Source organism: Dreissena polymorpha, chromosome 15, assembly GCF_020536995.1.
Source record: "Dreissena polymorpha isolate Duluth1 chromosome 15, UMN_Dpol_1.0, whole genome shotgun sequence".
Taxonomy (NCBI): domain Eukaryota; kingdom Metazoa; phylum Mollusca; class Bivalvia; order Myida; family Dreissenidae; genus Dreissena; species Dreissena polymorpha.
In genome coordinates, this window is record NC_068369.1 from 31738561 (window position 1) to 31762654 (window position 24094).

Sequence of the window (24094 nt, forward strand, 5' to 3'; positions counted from 1 at the left end):
GTTTTGTTATTACTTTTTAAAGTTTTAATGCAGAACATATTCGCTTTTCAAAAAATAAAATAAATGTTAAATGTTAGATAATAAAAACAAGGTGTAAAAAAGTTTATTGATAGCATATAATTTTTCAGTTTTTACTACTTGCCAGCTTCAAGATTGAAACACAATACAATTCAACCTGACAGGTGACGTCTTTTTTCAATATTGTGTACGGACGGTCCATGTTAAGCATGTGGGGTCCATATAAGAAAATATACTCCATATACTTGTGATTGCCTTCATCTTACTTCATGGAATTTAAGTGGTAATAAAAATAAAGAACAGCAAATACATGCTAGGTAATATATAATTAAGTTATAAACCAATATGTGTGTGTTTATTTACTATACCGCACCATGTATTTTGCCTACTTTTAAAGCTGTTTAAGCCCACTTGAGCACAATGCGTTCATGGTGATCATTTATGATAAATTGTGTTCGTAGTTCGTTGTTCGTATTCACCATGTACTTTGCTAACATCCTAGAGGTCACATTTATGTATGATCTCATGAAACTTTGTCAGGACATTTGTCTCATGATATTGAACTTAGAATTTTCCATTTGTATCTATATATAATTCACAAGTGAAATATTGAATCGTGTATAGAGAACCTCGTTAGCACCAGAGAAACCAGCTTCTGTTAAACTGAGATGTCCCCCATAAATTAATCTCATACTTTAAAATGTGTATTTACTTTTTGAGTTGGATAAAATGTGTTTCATAATAATGTGCCTACATTGATCAATAAGTGTACTCAAAAAGCATTTAATGAATGTTAATTTTTTAAATGCCCATACAAAATGTATTGCTATGCATATTGCATGTATCTCATTTTTAAAGATGTAGAAAGATTAAGATGTAAAAGCATGTCTAGAAATATTTTAACACATGCAAATATATTACTCTCAGTCCATTATTGAGCGATTAGGCGCATAAGAAAACGGAAAATATGTTCAGTATGCAAAGTAGAAGATAATATAGAGGGACATATAGAGACATTAAAACATGGGTTCAAATTACGGAAGTAATCAAACTATTTGAATTTTTCGATTAATTGCAGCGTATATCCAAACTAGTTATTGTATCGGAGAACCTACAAATATATATTGATACACCCAAAAACAATGGATTTTAATAGTATTCAATCTCTCGAATAATGTACCGCGATCCACAAATTAAATGAGTTTTTAATAAAGGGCTTTCTGCAAATGATCAATATACCTTCATAAAGTGAGTGTGATACAAAATATGCTTTATTTGTGTTTAAAAGTAGAGCGCATGAATGAGTCTTAACGATTAACAAAGACTGATGTCACCTGCTCAGTTTTGTGTTTCCTTTTCAAAAACCATACTTTAACTGTTCTGTATTGATGTGTTTTACAATTTTGAGTCAATTGTGACATTGTACCGTTTATTTATGTCGAAATTAGCATTTAAATAAAGGGTAAGAAATTAAGATGAAAATTAAAATAAATATATCAGATAACACAATAATCTATATAAGTTTATTCTACTTTTCCTGTTTCTAAAGATGTTCTTTAAAACTGGTGACTGTCTTATTAAACCCATTGCTGTTACATTCAGCTGACTCTGAAACTGAGAAAAGAGCCTACATTTGCCATAAATGATTATTTTTTTATTAAAATAACTGTAATTTAGATGGCTTCTTGTGAGCAAATAGTAGATCTAATTGTATTGCACGAATCTCCAGTTTGCTATCATAAGTTCAGGAGTGACACTTAACAATCCACTGGCATTGAAGTTACAACACTTCATGAGAGTAATTAGTTATAACTTATTTTATTCAAGTTCAAATGTGTTTCTGTCACTAACAGATCTTAAAATACAACCTATTTTAACAATATGTTTATGCTGCACCTTGCAGTTTCACATTATGACCTCCTAACACATGATACGATGCTAGTTTACCGAGCTAAAAACATAGCTAGGTACTTTTTCGACGTCAACTGACAGGTTCTTAAACGACGGTCGCTTTTTAGAAAACAACAGCTGCCGTCATGTTCCGAACATACTCGTTGGTCTTGGTGTCCTTGCAGGAGATTCGACGTTGTCTTCGGTTACACTTGAGTTCAAAGGGTGTATTCTGCGTTTTGTGTCCGCTTGAAGAGTTTAGGACTCGCAGCCACACATCATGGAGACTACGAGTTACTTGTAGAGCATGTACCTTTTGGACAAGCTCATAAAACTTCCATCGCTGCGGCACTGGTTCTGTCCTTGGACAGGGTTGTTCCAAAATACAAGTAACTGGTCACCTCTTCCAGCTTATCGCGAGTCATGGTTATGTTTGCACTAGTGTTGTTCATGTTTTTACACGATATTCGACTTTTCCGTGATGACGTTCATCCCTTATGCTCTTGCTATTTCAGAGAGTCTGCTGGGTTTGTCTTGGCGTTCACTGATGGTGCCATCCATGAGGTCATTTTCATCAGCAAATCTCAAGTTAGAAATTGGTCTGCTACCAATGGAAATGGATTTGTAGCGGTCTTGGAAGGTCTTCTTCTTTGTTCTTAAGAAAATGGCAACACATGACAAAGGGAGCAGACAACCCTGACAAACGCAAACTGAAGTCCTGAAGAAGTCAACCGTTGTTATATTTTGAACTACTGCGCAGCTGGCGTTTCCGCAGAGTTTTTGGATGACTCGAACAACCTCTTCGTCAATGTTGAATCCTCTAAAAACATGCCATAGGTCATCATGCAACACTCGGTCAAATTCTTTCTTAAATTCGATAAAGTTATGTAAGAGATCAAAATGGTATTGCAAATGTTTCTCGTTGATTACTCTTCAGTTAAAGATGTCTTCCACTATGCACTACCAAGCTCTGAATCCAGTCTGCTCTCTCAGCAGCAGTTCCTCGGACTTACGTTTTAATTGGTTGATGATGATGCGTAGCATAACTCTGCTCCCAGATCTTAAAGTAGTCATTCATGCAATAGTTTCCTCTCATCCGTGCTTAATCAGTTGAGAAGGGACGTTGTCGATTACCGGAGATTTGATTACCTCCAGACTGCGCAATGCCTTCTCTTTCCCTCACTGTCTAACTCTGCTTCTGGTCAAGAATCGTTCTGAATGAGACTGGGGTCTGGCCGAAATGGGTAGTTTTAAAGGTCGCTTCAGTATTCAGTCCATCTGTTTAATATAAGGAAGTGAAACTCCAGCTGCTGGAGCAGTATTGCATTCTTATTATAAACAATAAGATGGTCCTTTATTTAAGGCAAGCGACCAATTGCCAAATTGCCAAAACAGTACGAAACAGCACAATACGAAACAACATACACATATAGAATAATAAAGCTTGGGTCACCGCCTTGGAACGGTCAATGCAAAGCACTGTGGGCTGGGTCGGTCGAGGTTTTGGGATAACACAATAGTTTTCTTTAGGCCCAGCAGTTGTAAAGGCATGTAAAATATAACATTGCTAATCAGTGACAACTCTTTCCGCTGTTAGTTTAGAAGAACGCCTATTTAAAAACGAAAATCCAGTAAAGGCGGGAACTGTCGTCATTGATAAGCCTATAACACACGCTAATCTCAGACGACACTTAACGCTCATGCATAAAGCCTATTTGTCTAAGAACAATGCTTATGAAAATGATATGTTGGCCGGGGTCCAATGCAACAGGAACACGTGACATGCACACGACATCAATATGAGACAAATCAAATCAAAACACATATCAATATTCTAATATGTATTTTTCGAATTTCAAATGCAATTACTTGCTCTTTATGAACGTAATCGACCTTGCTACTAATACGGTAATTTATCACAGATTGGGCTTCAAGCGCCTGGTGGATTGTAGCCTTTGCAGGGCGACACACAACGGGGCTACAATTCACCGAGCCATATCTCAAGACACACCGCTTGCGGGGGTCTTACGGAAAGAATTCGACACTGTCACTCATAAGGAAAATACGGATACTTAAGCGCATTTGATGGATTTCCTACGAAAGTAATTTTTATGAACGAGAGATAAGACAAATAAAAATGCTCGCTTGTAACACAGACTGTACTTATCACATGAGGTTACTGCGATTATACTTGAATTAAAAAAAATAATTTTCCAAGACCAAAAAACATTCTGTTTATTTTATAGACTCCAACCTTTAAAACCTTAAAATACTATACAGTGGTGTTTTATGTTTACATTTGTATCGCCCAATAGATGCGTCTTTATAAATGAATGATCTGTGTACATATATTTAAGCGGCTAAAGCTTAGCGCATAGTTGAGTATTCCGATCAATTTTCTGTAAACAAATAAAGCAGTATATGGATTCATGTCAACTGGTTTCAATAGAAATCAAACAATGTTTAACATACATATTTTCTTTCATATATTAAGTGTATGAATGAGTGACTCTCAACTATCTTCTGCCAAAAGAAAGTTATACTCTTATAATGATTCGCCAAGCTAACGCATTTTAGAACACATTTAGACCACTGACCAAAACCAATGAAAATAATTTCAAACAGGAAAAAGTACATCTGATGTTGCAGCACCCAGTGTAAAATACAAATTACTAATATACATCATGAAATGAATGACGTCATGAATGGTAAAAACATTATAAGAAGGCTCTATGCAGAAATAAGGACAACCTATTGTTTACGTACATTACACCATTATACTAAATTTATTACTAGATCAGTCGAGAATAACCTGTATATATATTGAATATTCGTTTATATAAATTGCGAATAAAGAGGACTTTCCAAGTCCAATTGTCAAAAGTGTGTAATTTAATTTATTTATAATTGTTTGTTAAATAATGATTTTGAAGTAATGAAATAATTAATTATTAGTTGTTTGTTAAAACATTATTATGAATTTAACATAATTATGCATTCAAAACTTTAAATGCTATATATTGAAGAAAGAAATATATTAGACTTCAAAATATTTATAATTGTATGTATTTACATATGAAATTAAAAAATGGAATAAATATACTTACCATAAAAAGTTATGAATGGTTTTAAACATACAGAGGGCTAATGTCCGTACCCTATGGCTAGTATTTCAATGGAATTAAATCTAAAATTCAACCTGTGCATGTTGAATATAGTAAATTAATTTTTAGTATAATATGATAATGGTTAAATGCTTCATAAGTATTGATTTCTCAAACAATGAACAACTGAGAAATCAGAATATCTCAGTATCTGGATTCAATTAAAGTTCACACAGAAATGGATTCCTTTCTCCCTTTTTCAATTATCACTAATATCCATACAAACCACCCTAGAAAGATGTCAAATTGAAACCAGTTACTAACGTTATGTAATATTCCATACTGTGTTGAAAATAATGTGTTTTATGAGTGGATATATCTCAATGTTTTATGACAGACACCGTATGGTACCAGATAAGAGAGAAGCCCTCCCCAATTAAATGAACTTGTTATAATAAACATTATCATTCGCAATCTTTTTTTGAGTAAATCAGTACAAATAGTAGTTAGTTTATTTTGTGTAGTTTAACCCGTTGAAGAATGTGCTTAATTAAAAAGTGCTTCAGTTTTATAAGTTAAGGAAGGTTTTGATTAATTTATCAGTTTATATATGATTTAAATTATAAGTTTAGTTTTGATACAGCAGTCATTAAATAATTATAAAAATAATTTGATAATTTAATTTTAGTCCGGTGATCAAGGAATATTTAATCTAAGATTTTAATTTAAACAGGTGCTTGTTGATCAATGTGTAATATAAGAAGGTAATTTAATAAGGTGCCTTACCTCAGGAAATATTTAATACCACACACTACATGGTAATTTAAGGACAACATTTTGTCTAATTACCAGGTATATACCCTTTCAGTTATTCTTATATACCAGTGTAAGAGTTGTGTCCCTTAGCCGGATGTGACATCATGCGATGATACAAAATCCGCCAAAATAGAAAAGTGTACAGTGTCGCTGATGATATCAACGTCTCTTGCACAATATATGCGTAAATTGCACAAATTTTTAATTTGTTGTATTATAGTGATGCCTTTTAAAGCTATCGCTTTTCGCATACTTCATTTTATTACGTTGAAGCGTGAAAATACGGTTAACATTACGTTAAATAACCCTGTGTGTCGCAAGACAAATTCCGTACTGTTCCCACTAAACTTGAAACGTAAATATTTTATTATTTAATTGCCAAATATTGAAAAAAGCGCCGAACGTTTATATGTTAATGATGTTGATCATCAGCATATGATTTTAGCGCTTTTTTACCAATGGGGAACATGACCTTTACCATTGAAAATGGGAGTTGAAGTGTCAGTCACCCCACCTGCAAAGTTAAGACTCCGCCCACTGGTTGGCAAAAAGAGATGGATTTCATGTAAGCACATATTGGGAAGATTGACAAAATAATCGTTTGTAATGTTATTCATGCAAAATACCAAAATGTATTATTTGTTTTAACTAACAACGAACTCGGGAGTAGAACACAATGTAAGAGCTCGGTATGTGGTTATGACAAAAATCTCAATACTTGGCACTTTGTTCGCGACCATTTTTTTTTGTTACAAAATTATCATCAATTTAACTTTAGAATCAATTAAATTTAACGAACGAAAACAAATAATGATGAAAACAAACAACAAACAGATCGATTTTATGTACGCAACATATTGAAAAAAAATACCTTGTTCCACATACACTAAATCCTATTGATTACTGTAATTGTTTGATTTAATTGTTCACACCAATGTTGACACACCATGTTGCAGCATTTTTATCCCGGTGTTTTATTGAACCTTTGTTTATCACAATCCGATTATCTCGTTATGATCGGATACTTCGCAGACAATTACAAAGAAAACAAGGTGTCATAAACCCAGGGACCTATTCTTGGGTCCCTGCATAAATCCACATGTTGCAGCCTAGCGTCTGGTAATTAAACACAATTTATGATACCCCAATGTAACCCCCCCATTGGCATAATAAGCATTCATTATTAAGCCATATTTTACAGCCAAAATACTGAACATTTGCTTCAATAAAAAAATTTAACATTAAAAAAAATGAAGACATTATCGGAATTGGATTTGCAGGAACGAGTGTATATATATTAGCCAGTTAAATCATGATTAAACAGTGTTTAACAAGTAAATAAATTTAAAATATTGTGCAATTTAACTGCTACGCAATAAAGGTATTTAACGGGAACCGGCAAATGTAAACTCCGCTATTACGTGTGTATATGTCAATTACGTTATTACAGTGTACGAAACATCATAATGCAAACAATCAATCACAATAGGGTTAACAATACCTGCGATAAATAAATTTAAATATATAGATTTATTGTATTATAAAATGCTAGATTTTTATCATTCCTTATCATTAGTAAAGAGATTTCAATATACACTCAAATACAGTTCAATGTGCATAATATGCAGAGTTCTTTTCCGTATGTATGCTAAAATTTATTAATATTGTCATTCAATGCAAACGAAACGAAAATCCATTCAATGGAAAAGAAAATGATCAAATTTAACAGTTGTTATGTATTTTGCATTTTAGGGCTTTGTTTTACAATTGTTTAAATGCACCTCTTACACGTTCGATCGCTGATGAACAACAATATCCACACAACTTATTCATACTTATTATTGTGATCAAATAAATATGTTTCATTATTTTATTTAAACATCATTTATAAAAGTCTTACTATAAGAAATAATACGGCTTATTTAGTTGTTTTGTTTTGTGGGATGTTCATTATTAAGTCTTCCGATCACGTTCTCCGATGAACAATACCGCTGCTTTTTCAGCAGTATAAACCGAATATCAAAATTTCATTAGAAAAAAAAAACATTATTAACTATTAGGTATGTACAAACAGTTTCGTGCATATGTTTAGTCCATTTAGATCGTTTAAAAAAAATCAAACAAGATCTCTGTTCCCGTTTATAATCTATACACTCGATAATCATCACATGGCGTCACAAAAGGGAGATAATTAAAAACCGGCAATAACTGAAAGGGTCTATTGTGTGGCGGATTTGTTGTTTATTGTCTTTCGGTGTCCATTTGCGTAAATATGAATTTATAAAAATGAAGCTCATTATATTTCAAGAAAAGGAATTCTGTATTATGGAAGTGTTTTTAAGTTACAATATAACATTCATGTAACATACTTAAATCCTATTCTAAAGGTAACTGGCTTTTGGGGACGTCATCTGCAGTAGTCTGTTAAATCTTATGCACAAATTGCCATTATTACAATATGCAGTAACAAGTCAATTGAACAGCCTAAATGTTGTCGAGTTAAAATGCTGATATTAAGGTAAAGAATTCACCTTTGAAACATTATAAAAATGCTGCATGCTTTATATTGCATTCTTTATATTGCAAAGTTGCCCTGGACCATTTTTTGTGGGAAATTTCTGGTGATTATAGTTTTGCCCTTAAGCTCAACTGAGCACAATGTTCTAATGGTGAGTTTTTGTGATCGCCTTTTGTCCGTCTTGCGGTGTGTGTTGTGCGGCGTCAACATTTGCATTGTTAACTAACTAGAGGCAACATTAATTGTCCAATCTTCAATACATTTTGTCAGAACACTTGTCCCAATGATATCTTGGGCAAGTTCAAAAATGGTTCCGGTTGATTCATGGGCACCAGGGGGCGTGGCATTTTTTCTCCGGTGGGGACTTATGATTTGCGCGCTGTGTGTCCGTCAGTCCGTGTGTGCGTCAGTCCGTGAGTCTGTCACACTTTTCTGGATCCTGCGATATCTTTTAAAAGTCTTGATATTGTTTCATGAAACTTGAAATATGGATAGATGGCAATATGGACATTATGCACGTCATTTCATTTTGTTAAAAAAATCTGATTGATACGTCAACATTGTGGAGCCGGTAGGGGACATATATTGCTTGGCAATAGTCTTGTTCCTTATATGTCTATATTTGGATAAAAAATAACACTCTAGCGACCACATTTATTGTTCGGTCGTCATGACATTTGATCAAACAATGAGTTCCAATGATATCTCGGACAAGTTGATAACCTGTTCCGGTTGGTTTAAAAACATGTCATCAGGAGGCGGGCCATTTTTCATTATATGGCTATGGTAAAAACATGTTAACACGCTTAGTCAAATTTATAAGTCAATCTTCATGATGAAAAAGTCTTATGTGATTATGTTTTTTATTCAGCAACATTAATACCGTGCCTCATACGATAATGGCTTTATTCTTACATGTTTGTTGCCTGCATAACTGCAGAATATTAGCTAATTTGTAATATCAACAACTTGCTTAATATGTGTTATGTTTGATAAAATTCTTAATTTCTTTTATGGCAGGTGTATTGATATTTGTTCATTAATTATGAAGTTTTGATGAAATATCATTAAAGTGTAAAATATATGTTCATGCTTTCTTTTATTGCACACACTAAAATTGTTACTACGGAGGTTTTCTTAAGAGACTGTATCACATAAATAGTTGCATAGGCTCCTCTGTAGAAGCCGGGATACAATTCATTTAGTTTATCATTATGTACATAAGAGTCAATACTTTTCAAGTTTAGATTATGCTATTTTACAACAAACGGAATCTATATGGTCTTTTTCGTTAACAGTTTGCATTCTGGGCACTCATACACAACTGACTGAGTAATATCCTGAACAAATTCACTATCACAATGTTCATCATAATCGGTATGTACAAGATTTAAATCCTCGTCATCCCATGACACAAAATCCGTCTAAAACATGGTGAATTAGAGACACAGAAAATGGACTGGGGAGCTGGATCGATATGCTAAATATCGGAGAATAGCATGTGTACGGGTCTGAAGATTTCTATACATATACTCTAGGTGGAAATATTATAATTGATAAAATCGTGCATTGAATTTGGCGGTAATTAATGAGAACAAAGAACACAAACAGTCGATTAGAGCAAATTAAGAATAGATGCTCTCCATAAACAGACAAATTTGTTCAGAGCTTTATTCAAATTAAACTACAGGTAAATGACATTCGAATTAATCAAATTCAAACACTGCACACTGAAATGAAGAATACAAATCTAATTAAAGAAACCTGTTATTAGTTATTTGTCGTAAGATTCTGATCCTCTTTTATTTAAATCCCTTATCGTATTTTAAAGGCCATCTTTAAATACCGGCATTCATTGTTGTTTCAAACTTGAGCCGGATAAAATCGCTTAATATAACAATGCGGCATGTGATTTATTTTAATTGACACATTAAAATTGTGTGATAATAAACCATTCATTCTCATTTTAATAATGCATAACATATTTTTTCTTTCAAATCACAAAAACTGGAACGCAAAAGCGTGTTTTAGAAATGTTGATAATGGTGTTAACTACCGGACAACCAACAAACAGTTGCGCGCTTAGACTTATCTCGCCAGAACCATGCGTCCGTCGAATACAGGGCATATTAAGGGATTACCCCCGTCATGCCAGGAGTCAGGCAACTTACAGTACTTTGTCGGGAGTATAACTATTTAACAATACCACATTTGCACGTAAAACTTTATATATGGATAGATCTAACTGAATGAGAAGTTCAGTGCACAATAAATATAGCTATAGCCCCTTAAATACTATATTTATCTCGCTTATTGTCCGGGTTATAACGTAATTACAAAAAGACCCATTGACCTCAACTGTGGAGCAAATGTAGGTTGTGGTATATAGAAGTGCAGCGCACAACAACCATAACTATAAAACTCTGGCTTGCATATTTCACAATTCTACGCCTTGGTTGGTTTTACCTTTTTTTAATGGTTTGCTCTTTTATTCAACTTACAAGTTCATTATTGAAATTAAGTTTTGTATTACATTTAGAAAGGAAAAAAAAAGCACAGGAACTATTGCCCGGGATATTTTAGGTTTATCAGAAGAAAAAAAAACCCAGTTTAACTGAAAAAGCAAATATAGCTCAAATGTGTTTCAACTGTATCGATTCTATATTGGAGAAGTGGTGCTGTGTCCCATAACTGAAACTGCTTGAATTGGTTATGTTGTAATGTAATCTAGCCAGAACGGTATATTTCAAGAAGACTCCCTCATGTATTTGCTAATAATGCTACCAGTCCACGGTTTTGTAAAAGAAAAAAATAACTACCGTGACAAAACAATGAACGTAACACACAGCCCATTTTGTGTAAAAACTTGTGGAATGTAACCGGTACACTAAGGTGCATTTCTACTGAAAATGGTTCCAAGCAATTGGTAGAGCAAAACACTTCCTAACTGTACCAAGGGAATAAACAACAACAGAAATACCGAATGGAAATAAGTATGTTTCCAATTTTTGTGTCTTTCTTTATTGTATTTATAATCACAGTAATGGATAAAGGCAACGTTTGGATTATCAAAAGATGAATGCTATATATTTTCGAGACAAGTCACTTTATAGAGTGAGTCTTTGAACATTATGGAACGTTTGAAATTCACCTTTACAGAAGTATCGATATGTGGATCAAATCTCTAAACAAAAATACATCGTATTCAAGGTAAATTTTGGTACGGATTTAAGAAAATTCAATAATTATTAATTGATGTTGACACCTTAAAAAGAAAACATCAATTAGATAAATAAATGTTGGTGTCTTTATACAATGGAATATATTACAATTGGTATTAACTGTTTCATGAAGTCTGATCCCCCTCTCCCTGTCAAACTCCCATGGGTGTTTTGATGTAAATGGAAGTTATCCGTAAGGTTCCCGTCAAAAATCCCATGGGATTTCTTGAAAATGGGTGTTTCTTGAAAATGGGAGTTTTAGGGGTCCCTCTACTTTCCAAAACCATTTTAACACCTTTTTTAATAATATGTATGTACTTCAGGCCCTATACAAATATGCAAATTTTCATTACAAGTGTTCAAAAAAAAAAGTTTGCGAATTAACTGGATTTGCAAACTTAATCTGGATACTTTTAACTATCTAATCCTATTTCAAAGCAAAATATCACATGAGAAAATGCTGTGTCACGGATAGTTTGCAAAAAATAAGGAAATGCGCATAAGTTTAAAGTTTAGATTAATTGACATGTTTCCTACGAAGATATTAAGCAGTACTTTGTGCACAATATTTAATTATGCGTTTTTTGTTTTCAATAATGTTTCATATTAATTACTTACAGGCACAAATATTTTCCCCATATCTGTCCGAAACTTGAATTTCCCAACGAAGCATGGCTTCTTATAAAAATGTCTGAAAGGTAACAATATAATAAAATCTATATACATTGTTTGACAATTCTGGCGTTGAAACTAAAGGGATCAAGGCAATCACACTTACATACACATCTCAATACAATTTTAACCAAGAGTACCATCCATCACATGTATACGACATATTATAAGACTTCACGTCAGATAGTGTGAGGTCTGTCTCTTCCACGGTTTTATTTATTATTTCCCCGATACTGACTTACAAGTGTTTCAGTTTAAGTTGGCTATTTTTTGCTATTGACCCTGATAAAGATTTATTATTTATTTGAATAGGTTAACTCACTACTTTCTTACCTATGGTTCATGGTATCTTAATCGGAAGACAAAACCATTGGTTTTTTACATGTATTAACCGTTATAAGCAAACTTTCATGAATTAAGAAAAAAAATAAAAGGTTTTTTTCAACTTCAAGAGCACGATTTTAATTGTTTTTCGGTCTTCAAAATAATGCTAATATGGGTAAGAAATTTAATAAACAAAAGTTTTTCTTATTTTTCAGTATCAATCTAAATTTAAAGTTTAAAAATTAACCTATTTTAATATATTAGACGTCAAACTTGATTGTAATCTTATTCGCCGTTTATTGAGCGGGAGTATGATACTAGAATGTCAAACGCCAAATGAGATTGGCAACAAAAAACTGTACCAATAATGAAAAGAACCACGTTTTACTCTTCAGCATTTGTACAGTATTGTGTACGTATATTGACTTACTGATTGTTATCAAAGATATGCGTGCTCTTCAATAAATGACCCTCACTGCTTGAGAGTTAGGGTAATCAGTAAACCCCAATAATCAAAGTTCGTGAGTTTAAATTAGTAGTACATGTGCTTTATTGTCGCAAAATAATCCCTCAGGTTTCTGCCCATCGACATATAACTTAAAAGATGTGTCGTTTGCACGATGTAAAAGCGCAACACGTTAGATTCGTGTACGTCTCTTTGCCGAGTTATATGCCCTTGACGCTAAGCAAATCTCGGATACATATATTATTGTGCACGAAATTATTTATTCATTTGTAAGTCATATTATTTGTTGCAGAGTTATGTGCTATTTAACTTCTGCAATTGAGTCAACTGATCAACGTGAAGCTTGTTGCCTGTATTTGTGATCAATGTGAAGAACTATTTGTCTTTGTGAATGATTTACGTGAAAAGCGACCAATACAAACGGGGAAGAGCGTCAAATTCAAACGGAGAATAATTGCCCTAATGCTCAAGTTGTGCACCTGCTTGAAATGAGCTAATTCGGGTATATTTGTGATTTTCAATAACCGTTCTAGTTAAGATCTTGTAATTTCTATATTTACAAAATCATACTGTCCAAAAAACGTTTACTAGGAATATCTTTATTATATGGTAATTTTGAGACTGTAGTATTACTCACTCCTTAGAAGCCGTTAATCGTTCAGATTCAGCGTGTGACGTCGTTGCTGCTTGAGACATTCCTGCCGACGTCATAGCCACTCTTCACCATCGGTTTCAAACGCCCAGCAAATGATTTTTGTCTTGTTATTTTTGTCCCTAAAATATAAAGTTGAGTAACACTAAATGTTGAATAGCACTAATTTTTCTGAATCTAAAACGAGTATATTTCTTATTTTTATTATATGCTATATTGCTTAAAATTAGTTTGAAACGGTTTAGTCAGTGTTTCAACAGTTGCAGATTACAAATACAATGATCGGTTATTTTCTCTTAAACTTCTTCAACGTACATGCAATTTTCCTTTAACCAAATCGGCTTATATATTTTAATATATAAGATGATACTTTGCGCTGTTAAAACAGAGATTTAGAAAGTTTTTTTATTAAAAGACAATACACGACATTAACAATAATATAATGTGAAGAGATTATTCAACAGCTCGGCTTTTTAGAGAAAAGACAAGCTATTTTACTTTCATCGTTGTACAATCGTTTTAGAATTGGTAACAATTGTTCACTTGGTAATGCATATACGTAATATTCAGACAGGAAACGGGTTTTCGGTATTTTGATTTTCAAGTAAATCATATATACCCCTTATTGAAATGACCCTCAATGGCTATTTGAATATATAAATGTAATATCTTCGTCTTGACACCAGTATTGAATGTTGTACTTTGGAAGATGGGAAGTTAAGCATGGCAAATGTCGTTTGTGGACTGGTCATGCTTGCATCTAATGGCAGTTGAAAGTGAAATTGGCTAGGAAATGGGAAAAAGATGACGCAAAAGTGTTAAAATAATCCATGATAAATATTATTTTCAGGCTGGTTTCGAATCTGCTAGTCCTATATTTTAAGTAGCCACAGGAATACATATTTGAAAAGGGTTCTTTCTGGTATTGCAGTTCTCGAATACGGAGTTGTTGTTTGATTCACGATCCACACAACTGTACAACGCGCCTTAGGCCGCATTAGATGTGTGTATCCTTTTGGGATATGTTACGATAGTTCAACTAACCTCTAAATCGTTGTCGTCTGGTTAAGTTACTCTCTTTTTAGTTGTTCGTTCGCGAACAACTAAGATTAGTACTACGCGTTGCAAGTCGGTCTGCTGTAAACTACGTTAAGGTAGCGCACCTCTAATGATTTCCCGCGATTTCTTCGAAGGTTGAAGAGCCTACTATTAGGTGCCGTAGCCTAGTGGTTAAGGCGATAGACTAGAAATCTTTTGGGGTATTCCCGCGCAGGTTCGAATCCTGCCGACGACTCATACTTTTTTGCGACGCGTTTTATTTATTTTCTAACGTAATTTGATTTAATATGGCATATAAGCTATATTTATTGTTTAATATGTTGCAATTTTTATGCACATTCTTCAATTATTAAAATCAAAACAACGTTATGGCGAAATTGGGTGATTTACTGTTGAAAATACGAACCATGCATGTTGCATTTTTATTTTTATTTCAAAAAGTAAACGGTAAATCTGTCTATTACTTGGTATTTTTGCTGTATATAGTGTTTCTATAAAAACTAAGTTAAAAGTATGACTTAAATGATACTATTTTGAATTGTATGACACTTTGTTTTTAACCGACCCAATTTTTACTTGGCTGAAATCACTTACATTTCATGGCGCTCTTCCATAGATAAAAATTTGTAAAAAATAAATGTCTGTAAAATAATACTTATTTCATCTTGTTAAAACTGTAAACACCTTTACAGCATCTGTACACACCAACTGCATGCCCATATTTGGAAATTTGAATGAATTATGGAACTTTTATATACCCCAGGGGTAAAAATAAACTTGACAAAAGCCGAGCGTGGGGTGGTTTTGAAAAAAATAGTATATTTTTTTTAAAGCATGGAAAGCCTACCTACAAATTTGCATGTAGTTCAGTGAAATGATGCTGATTAAAAAAATAATTACTTAGATTATATTTGGATATGTGCCCATAAGAGGTGCGCTACCTTAAGAACGATAACCACCACATCTGAGGCTATTAATATATGCTGATAAACAAGTATAGTGGGTTGTTGTGTAGCCTCGTTCATAGTGCATGCTACTATTGCTGTTTCTGGGAAACATTCTTTTGTTCTTAACGTGTGCTAACAACGCAACAGTAGAAAGTTAAGTTTGTTTACATTCACAGTTCTTAATTAATAAAACGTTGAACATGAGTTCACCGATTACTACAGGTAAATTATAGACAACAACAAAAATGTTTTATAATCGCTAAAACCGAATATAAAAAACAACTTAGTATAACGAGAAAAATCTTTTTATAGATAGTCGGCGTAAATGTTGACTTTGCAATAAATGTTGCAAATTACGTTTCTAAATAATTAAATTGTAAATAAAAGTTTAAATATTGTGTTTGTTAACTTGTAAGTCACATATTCACCGCATAAAAGGTGTGCTATCAAATTATTATTGTCAAACCACACATTCGTGTAAGTAGATAAAAATTATACTTGCGCATTCTGGTCAGAGGCGATGCTGTTCGCTAAATCACCAGATGCGTTATAGTCTCATTATGTATCTTCTGACCAGACTGAGAGATGCGCGGGCTGAGTGGGCTATATATATGATGGGCGCATATGGAATAAGGCACAAAAGCACAATGCATTTCGATACAAAATTGTATTCAAAATAGCAAACTTGTAAATAAGGGCAGCCTATTCAGGCGTTTAGGAACGATTTCAGACGTGCTGACCGAGTACGGCAAACATTTGTGGTTGGATAATTTAATGATTTTCCTCTAATCGTGACACTATACTATTTGTTTGTTTTCTCATCTTGAAAGCAAAACTGTGTTTATCGATAGTTAATTATATATTCCCCGGAGGATTTAGTGAACGAGGACTGACCCTAAAATTCTGAGAGATGTATTTTAATGCGTAATTGTAACTGGGTCACAATATGTGTCATTTGAAAATACAGAGAGTAGTCTGGACTTCCTTTCACTAAATAGTGATACATTCTTTGCGCTGAGCACAGCCACAGTGATGTATCCAAACTTCAGAGGTTTTATCTTGAATCAGCCTATGAAATATTCGAATATATTCATGCGTGTCAGCTGGCGTCATGTAAAAGTCATGTAAGGTGAAAAGATGGGTAAAACAGCTACGCCGAAAAAGCGCATTAGTGTTCCAATCCCATGTTTAGGTCAGATTTGTTGACGCAATGTGGTCTGCTAGGGCAACAAGTAATGCGTAAACAATAAAGTACGGATCAACAGGGCTGTCTTTATGACTACCTAATTCGTGAGTAAAAAATATAGCTCGCAGATTTATTTTTTCATCAATTATCTTATTGTTTATTTTGAATTTATATATGGTGTCAAAAATCCAAAGTTTTGTACAGGGAATGTCAATAATGAAATTATAGATTTTTATGAAACGTATCTGATATTACAACAATATTCATTGAAAATGATGGTTGATTGCAAAGTGTCTTTATATTCAGGTCCCATTACCATTTTCGCTATACTTACTATGCTTTCTGAACGTCAAAAAAGGGCCATGTTGTTGTTATTTTGTCTAAGTTACCTCTATAAAATAAATAGGATGATACAAAATGCACAAACATCTCGACCGGTGTGTTAAGACACACCCTCAATACATTTGAATGGATTGTGTTGATTTCAAACTTGCGACTAATTAAAAAAAAAAGAGTTGCTTCTTAAATTATGCAATAGCGAACAATTTCAGTGCCTTCAGCGCTTTGATTTGTATAACTTTAGGTGTTCGCAACCAAACAAGTTATAATTACTCAAGTTATAATTACTCTGTATAACTTAAGTATTTCTTTAAAAGTAAGTGCTATATTGGCCCCACATTAATGCATGTTTGAACCAAAACTGTAAACGCGAACGAAAAAATACCCTGATTTATATAACGTTATAATGTGCCTCGCAAAGCGAATATAGAGAATACTAGGTCGCTTCGAATAAAGCGAAGTTTGTTTTGCGAGGCTTAACAAAATCTGAACCACGAGCCTTGGCGAGAGGTTCAGATTTTCGGGCCGAGCAAAATAAACTTTGCTTTATTCGGCACCGACCTAGTATTTGATTTATCCCATAAATTTTCTTAGTCGTAAATTATTTCTTTAAGATAAAATAGGAAAATAAAACTACACGGAAAATCCCAAAGTTATTTTCAGCAAACATTGTTTTATTGTTTGATTTGTACCGAGCCTAATACATTACAAAAAGATCAGGAACAACACTGTTTTTTTTCTGTTTATCATACCACTACGTCCCCGATTTTAAAGAAATAATGAAACAAAAATACTTAAAAGCTGAAGCTTTAGCGAGAAAGAATATGACTTTTGTCGCTTGACGTGTTAATAATGACGTCATGAGTTTGCGTACTTATTATTTGTAAATAATGTTGTTGTTTTTTTGCTTTTTGTGCTGCATTTTGTGTTCAAAATATATTTCATCTTGGTATGAAATTGTTTGTTTTGTTGAATCTGAATTCGATTTTACTAAAAATGATTACTTTATAGTTGATTCCGAGTAATATGACCATCATCCGCCGCGCGTGAGAGCTATATTTTAGGCTTGCCGATATAAAGGAAAAAATATTCCACAGTGGTTTATTTCGAAAATGCACGTCTGATGATGGAATAAAAGGTAGTGGTTTGGTATATGCAATATAAGTCAATCTTTCCACAATCGTCCGTGTAATATGCGTTTAGAAGAAAAGGACCTAATAAAATCAACCATATATCTTGAGGCAATGCATATAACAATTGACACGTTTTTGTTATATGTGCCATGTTATATTTATCATTTCTACGTAAAATAAAATAAAGATATCTTACTGAATTTTTTATTCTTTACACTTTTAATGAAACAATCAGAAATGCTATTGTATAGCAATAAATGAACTCCATAAACTATAGCAGGAGAGCCATTTTATGTTTGCATCCACTACTTTTATAACAGAGCACAAATTATCAACATAAACTGATTTTAACTCGGAGTGTTGCATATGAACGATCTATGCAAAGTTTTTAGGGTTCAAATCAGGTTAAGGGCTAGTCGAACCTCACACCACTTATCTCAGATATAATACAACTTAATGAGCCGTTGGTGATGTAAATAAAACAATAATGCAAAAAACAATGAGACGCGAATCAAATTTAACCTGTTTTACACATTCCCAAGTGTCGTAAGTATCGCTAATACTATCAGTCGCTTGAAATCCGAAGACGTTATAACTTTTAAACTTATTGCATTTTTAAGCTAAATGTTCAAAGTGCGCAAAAATCGTACCTAATTAATATTGAATTTGTTTTATACGAATTTGATTGTTATATGTAAAGTACTTCTTATAATACAAATTTGCCTTAACGAACATGCGAAAAATACAGAAAATGGTTCGCTTTGAATATATAATTATTTTTTTGTATTATTTATTACCTATATAATTCGTTTCTACAGGTATGAAATTAGCAAAGCCTTGTATTCAACCTCGGTGTTTTATCACATAAACATTGCTGAGCCGAGCAATTCTAAAGTTATTAATGAATTTATATGAATTCAACATTACACACATTTAATGAGAAACGCCTGTCAATAGTTCAACCAGTATATACCATTCCAAGGGAGAGACCTTCGAGATTATTTAAGAACATCTTATTTAAAAACATTTACACGTTATAGCTCGAATTCCGATTAATATTATATTTTGTTAAAAAATAATAATAAAAAATAATGACCACCAAAATTGTGTGAATAGTATCGTCAACAGTAAAATTGAATAATTATTTAAAGGCACACGTATATCAAGCATCATCCGTTAATAAAAATATGTGTGTTTTGCTCGGGAAGAGGACAACGACAACGAGCGAGGCATGGTATTGCATGGGGGGGTAGAGGGTTATGGTAAGGGGTAGGGGTAGTGTTAGGTTTAAGGGTCGGGTTAGGATTAGCCTTAACCTTGACCTTAACCCTAACCCGACCCTAACCTTAACCCTAACCCTAACCATAACCCATGGTTATATCCCCTATACCACTCCTCGCTCGTTGTAGTTGTCCGCTCTCCGTTTTGCTCGCATAACATTTTAATTATGAAGACAATCGCAGACACGTCGTTCATGTACATGTTTCAAGTGAAACAAAGTGTGTGTTTACTTTGAAGTTTGTTTTTATAATTATGACCATTTTGAGGCTAAAACACATTTTTTTTATCTCTCTGAACACAACTTCATAATCATTTTGACTTGTGAACATTCAAATAAAATGGCATGTTAAGATATAGAAACCTAGTACTTGTTTATTGAAAAAAATACGATGTGATCTTTCCCAAACGCCGTCACGAATGATCATTATATCTTTATGTTTTTGTTTAATAAATTTGATCCAGGAGTAGTACAAAATAGCCTCATAAATTCATTTGCAAAAATATATTTTCTGACTGGTGCGGTCGAAATACGCTAATATGCACTCAATATACAAACTATTTGTTTGCTCGAAACACGACAATGTATCTTAAAACATTTCAACGTTTAAATAATGAAGTAATACAAAAACATTGACACTTACAAAGCTCAGGTGCATGGATATATCTAACACTTCTTGATCGGACGTCGCATACATTTCTTTTTTTTTCTAATGTAGTCTTTTACTGGCGAGTTTTTTTTAAACACATCAGCTAAACGTAGATATAGATATCTCAAAATAGTTCCAATCACACGGTTTAATACTTGACGTTGCAATGGCACTCAAAACATTCACGAATTATAAAGTTTCATTTATATTCAATATGGTAGAACTCATTGCTTTAATATGCTTAAAATATATACGTTGTACATGTGATGATTTACGGCGTAAACCTTTCGCACGTTGTAAAATTGTAAACTTGACAATGTCACGAAATCCTAAAGTTGCTTATTGCATTTTTTATAATCTGTTGAGCGCTCCGGCCTTATTTTCTTTACAGCTGCTTTAAAAAGCACACGTAAACTCTTTTACAGTGTGCTTTATAGAAGTTATTTCGACGTTAAGTCGTTTTTAAAACTTTCCGATAAAAAGATAATACAACTACTCAATAGGGTAAACAAATCTTTTGCATTTGCTTTATCAATTATAAGATAATGCACTACTGTCCAATCTTCAGCAAACAGTTTTTCAGAGATACTAATTCAATGGAAACATTCACAATTTTGACTGCCAAATGAATAAATGTATCGATTATACCCAGGCACTAATATGATAATTTTAACCATATACTCAACAACTTCGTTTTAAACCACACAGCACATTTGAAATTGTTTAATTACATTATATATATACCGAAATTTTGTGAATAGCCAAGCTAAAACAATTTTTGCCTAAAAGCTGGTTATATTTGCGGGTGACATAACCGAAGCTTATCAGGAAATGTTTAAAAAGTTATAGAGATATTGCTTGTTCGTAATTACATTTTATCTTTCCTTGAAAAGTTGTGAAAATCTGTTGCTCCGGTCTACTTTCTACCGTTGAGTAATTAAATGGTAATACAATTGAATGGGTTTTAATTCTATTTTATTATTGTTTAATTTGAGTTGCAATGCTACGAGGTTTAATTTTATTTACAATAATATGTATCATGAATATTTCTGGGTAAAATGTGAGGTTGAGCGCTCTAAAACCGGTTTAAACCCCCAATGCATTGCATTGACCGTCCCAAGGCGGTGACCCCAGCTTTATTCTGCTATGTGTGTATGTTGTTTCGTATTGTGCTGTTTCGTACTGTTTGGGCAGTTGATCACTAGCCTTAAATAAAGGAAAATCTAATTGCATGTAATGATAATGCAATACTGCTCCAGCAGCTTGATATTCACTTCTTTATATTAAGTTCCAAAAAAAAACACACCTTCACATATAAAACATACAACACACAGTCAATTTATATGTTTTGTTTCGTTGGTAGGTTACATTGTAACTTTTCACGCAATACCAGCAATTACATGTAACAATATTATTAGTTCTTTAAGAAGGTTGTCTATCATACAATGAGCAATTTTAAATGTGCGGATTAAATCGGCAAATGTTCGTATTGTTCTATGGATATGAGTTATAAGTAATTCATGCCGTATTTCTAGATATCGTGTATGGCCGATATTTTAAGCCGAAAAAATATTATGAGAAGAGAGCGGGGAGAGTTAATCTGAGGATTTTTTTATTATTAAATAGGCGCATTTCAGAAGTGCCTAAGCCGATCTGGCAGACTATCGAACTTCGAGTCCAGTAAATTTACAATTCACTATTCAGATGATAATATACATATCTCCTTTTGATATCGTCCTTTTTTTACTCAGACCAACGTTGTATTTCGTACAATATCAAACCAAACACAGCTGTCATTGGTAAGTGAAAAGGCCAAACAAAGTTGGCGCTTGAAGGAAATAAAAGAAACTGAGTTATCGTTCGTATAAATTCATACCAAATTGTCGTTCGTAAGAAATCAAATCAAGTGGGTAGGGGTGGGAATTCATATTAGTCCATGACTGTATATATTCATTTATTTGCAGACGTAAACCAATAGTGTTCTAAACGGAAAGATCTAGACGACACAATAACCTTAATTTTATAAACAAAACAAAACATGTAAAATCTCTGAATGCAAAGTGCATTTATGTCTCTACCATTTCGTGATACAATTAAACCAAATGTTATATTTATATTAACAGTATTTTAACTCGCAAGGTTGGACTGAATGTCGACCACAATGTTGGACTTGCGTTCACCAGACTTTGTCTCTGAAAATGAAAGCGTGGTCAGTTAATTAATTGTTAAATTAAACAGTTCGATATAACTAACAAAAAGAAACGGGCATCCGAACGATTGATGACGATAATGAACATGGCTACAATTGCATCAACCTTCAAGGTTAAATGCTCACAGGGAAATCGACAGAATTCCCACAAAAAGTAAATGGATATTACTTAGCAAGGGCTATCAACAATCGACTTGTACTGCAAGATGAGCCGTTCGAAAAGAATCAACCCAAACAGAGTTTTCGTTTTTATGGAATAAAAACAAACGGAGTTTTCATGTGTCAAGTGCAGACAAACAAAAAAATTGCACTTTGGTCGTGCGACATAACTAATAGCATATTCATAAAGCGCAGTAGTTTAAACAAGTAAGCTAGACGGAAGTTGTATATTAAAGATTTCGCCCTGCATTCACAAAACGACACTTCCTGATTGAGAATTCCGCTATTATTTCCGCAAACCACATAACTTGTGCGTACAATCTTTAATGTATTAATGGATTGATATACAATGTATTCAGCTATGTATATAGCATATATATGGGCCGAGCTCTGTGAAAAATGGGTTTAATGCATGTGCTTAAAGTGTCGTCCCAGATTAGCATGTGCAGTCCGCCTAAAACGGATTTTTGCTAAGAAGAGACTTTTAGTAAACGAAAACTTCCATAAAGCGGAAAGTTGCGTCCATGATTAGCCTCTGCGGACTGCACAGGTTAATCTGGGACGAAATTTTATGCACATGCATAAACCCCCCTTTTCACCGAGCACGGTCCACATGTTTGTTTTATTATGCATAGTAGCCTCCCTCATGGCTTTATAAAGTGTTTAACAGGCATCCACAGATATGTGCCTTGTTGTAAAACGAATTGGATTGTGTGACAAGTCAATCAATGAGAGGAATGCTCATATAATTATTAAATAGCCATATTAAAATTAATTATTTCTTCGAATGACCAAACACTTACGAGGAACAAAATACTTATAATCGAGATAAAACAAGATAAATCGAGATAAAGTTTAAGTTCTAGTGATTTGGTTCCTCTACAATTAATGTTTCTTCTTCTTTATTTAGATGCTTGTTTACAAACTAGGAAACGATTGTATGTACTATATAACGTCACTTTCAAAACTTTACATAATGGCACACAATTCATGATGCATTGTTCAATAATATTCCAACTATGTTATCTGTACTGACAATAATGTAAATGCCATAAATGTATGTCTGTACATATTTTACAACAAATAATATTAGGTATCATATAAAAGCAGAAGATAACTAACATCATTATATCGGAGATGCTTTGAAGGCGTTTTCTTTCCCACCTTAGTAACACATTTTGTGATTGTTAGTTTAAGCGTTCTCAATATATCGTTCGGAAACGAAATGATTTACAACAATCCGACCGACCTACCGAAACACCGACCGACCGACAGACTTGAGCAGAGAATATAACCGGCTTCTTCGGAAGGGTGGGCAACTATTTATCAAAATTGGGAGATGCGTTCATTAAACAAAATATTGTGTTTTGTTTTTAGATTGAAAATAACTATTTTCGAGAATCTTGTTGGCCTAAAAACGAAAGTAAAATATGTTTCTAATTATGCAAACGGC

The 24094-nt window shown here is 33.4% G+C and overlaps 2 protein-coding genes and 1 non-coding gene across 4 annotated transcripts in view; 1 reads left to right on the forward strand and 2 right to left on the reverse strand.

Moving 5' to 3' along the window:
- The window catches only part of LOC127861225 (uncharacterized), a 323777-nt gene that overhangs the window by 161168 nt on the left and 138515 nt on the right, over positions 1-24094 (reverse strand). The window lies entirely within an intron of this gene.
- The window catches only part of LOC127861230 (uncharacterized), a 235241-nt gene that overhangs the window by 161168 nt on the left and 49979 nt on the right, over positions 1-24094 (reverse strand). The gene's annotated exons all lie outside the window — the stretch shown is intronic.
- Trnas-aga (transfer RNA serine (anticodon AGA)) lies at positions 14894-14975 on the forward strand. The gene has a single exon. It is a non-coding gene; the product is annotated as a tRNA-Ser (tRNA).